General features: G+C 49.4%; 1 long non-coding RNA gene across 1 annotated transcript; it reads left to right on the plus strand.

Annotated features, from left to right (window-relative positions):
* Positions 1–394: 394 nt before the first annotated feature.
* LOC135980092 (uncharacterized) lies at positions 395–1,879 on the plus strand. The gene is made up of 3 exons (XR_010597321.1): positions 395–602; positions 784–1,133; positions 1,264–1,879. It is a non-coding gene; the product is annotated as an uncharacterized LOC135980092 (long non-coding RNA).
* The last annotated feature ends 427 nt before the right edge of the window (positions 1,880–2,306 follow it).

Here is a 2,306-nt window from a genome sequence, read left to right on the forward strand (position 1 = left end):
AGTCATGCTTCGACGGAAAACCACGCACCCCACACAGAGGTAGGAACCGCCCATTCCCAGGTTGTTCTGAGGAGCCAGGATTCCTACAGGAGCTGGGGAAGGGCACAGTGACCAGTCTGTCAGAGGTAGGGGAGGATCGTGTAAGGGGAGGGTCTAAGAGAGGAGGAGGGTGAGCTAGGCTCTGTATTTGGGCTTGGCAGGGATCAAGAGAAGGGATGGGGCTATTAGAGGCAATGCGAGGTGCAAGGGGTGTCGGAGATGGGGGCAAGGCCTGAAAAGTTCAGCTACTTTAGATGAGTTGTGCCAGAGAATCACCGGTTGAGGTGACTGAAAGCTCTGAACTGGGGGTGGCCAAAAGCATCCTCCTCAGATGGGAACATCCCAAAAGTCTGCAGAAGCTCAGCCTCTGAGGTGAACGTTGTGGCCCAAACCTCTCTCTGCTCTGTACCTCGCAGGATTGCAGCCGGCTGTTCCAATCCAGGAGGAAAACTCTGCCACTGAAATCTCACAGCCCCTGTGCAGTGAAGTGCCACTTAAACCCGCTGTGATGCACAGACCTTGCCCTGCTGTCTGCACAGGCCTGAATTTCACCTCTTCAGAGTGTAAGGAAATAATTGGCTGAAGGCCTTTTTTTCTTTTTGGATGGCTGTCTAGTGGGGAAAAACTATGGGGATTTTTAACCTGTTTGGCTCCCATGACTGGTGCTTCAATGATGCAGACAAGTGCTGATGCATTGGTTGATTTCCCCACCTTGTAATCTACTCTCTTCTTCTCTTTTAACAGGTATTCTAAGGGCACCCCGTGCTTCATATGGGCATTCTTGGGTGGGCAGATTGCATCAGACCTGCACTTGAATAAATAATAGTGAATGAAATATGCAGACACTAAAGTTCTGCAGCCAAATTCTCAGAAACCTTCCTCTTCAATGGAGGATCAGGATTTTATTTCTAATTGATTTGTTTAAAAAGTGCTAAGCAGATGCTACACTGTAATAAGAGGAAACAGAAGCAAAAACTGCAAGAATGTTACTGAAACCAATGAACAGATGCGGAGAGTGGAAACACGGCAAAGCAAACAAATGACTACTATGAGTAAATAACCTGAAAGCAAATGGAGAAGAAAAGCTCATCTGGGTAATTGTGGCTCTTGGGACAAAAATCAGGTTCCTGGTATGTAGCCTGGCTGAGATCATACCTTTTCCCTGGATCCCAGACCTGGGCTACAGACGTCATTCTCTGTGTGATGTCCTTATTTTATTCCTAGGGAAAGGATCCCCAACAGAGATGTAAGGATCCTGGACTCTAATGTCTGCAAGAAGCTTCAGCCACCTTCACAGGTAGAAGTCACTGTCTTTCCTACAATGCCACTAGTGCTCTTTCTGCTCTCCAGATCTGCTCCCTCCAGCAGGACAGAGACACCCCTTAACTCCCCGAGTCCTGATTTCCTACAATTCAAGGGGCTGAGGGTTTGCATTGCCTCCACCATCAGAGACTTTTTCCTATGGGAATCTCCCTAGAGCAGGGGAGAAATCTGTTCTTCCATTAGAATGAGACTGCTCAGTAAATCCACTCACACTGACCTCATCTCAGCTGCTTTGTTTATCCGAGATTAGTGGTATCTTTGGAAAACACTTAGGGTGCCGGGGTGTGAGGTGGAGCAGGGGAGACGGGCGCTCCAGCAGATTCCCCTGAAGAACACCACCCTGTCTTTCTCTGGTCAAGCTCAGACTCGCCGTGCATTGTGGAAGTGAAGACCGGATGGGTGCTGCTGGATTGACCTTGATGTGCCATGTCCTTGTGTGGATGAAGGACCTACATCTCAGGGATGGCCAGCAGCAGATGTAACATATGTGTCCAGGAATAGGCTAAACAACCTACACTGATAGGTAAGAAAAATCATGGCCATGTGTAGACATCACAGGAATTGGTGGGGATTGAATCAGGGTCCTTCAGCACAAGCCCCTCTCACTCAGTGTCAACCAATCCAGCTCCACCCACTAGATTACATCCCTGTCCATTGTCACAGAACCCAGGAGCCCTGATTCTCAGACCCGGGCCTTACATCACCAGGCCAAACCGCCTCCCATTATGGGCGTTGTAGAAGGGACCATTGGCAAAAACCCCTCTTCATTCCCCCTGTCAGAGACTGCAGCCATGGGTGACAAGAGAATGAGCTGAGATCTCCCCTGTGGGAATCTGAGGGGCTGCACATTTGGGGTTTCACAGGGAAGGCCTCTGGCAGCCGTTGACAGAGTGTTCCTGGGAGGAGATTTTCCGTCTCTAACAAAGGGTTTCTGTTCCCCCAGA

The sequence above is a fragment of the Chrysemys picta genome, unplaced genomic scaffold, assembly GCF_011386835.1.
Source record: "Chrysemys picta bellii isolate R12L10 unplaced genomic scaffold, ASM1138683v2 scaf1818, whole genome shotgun sequence".
Taxonomy (NCBI): domain Eukaryota; kingdom Metazoa; phylum Chordata; order Testudines; family Emydidae; genus Chrysemys; species Chrysemys picta.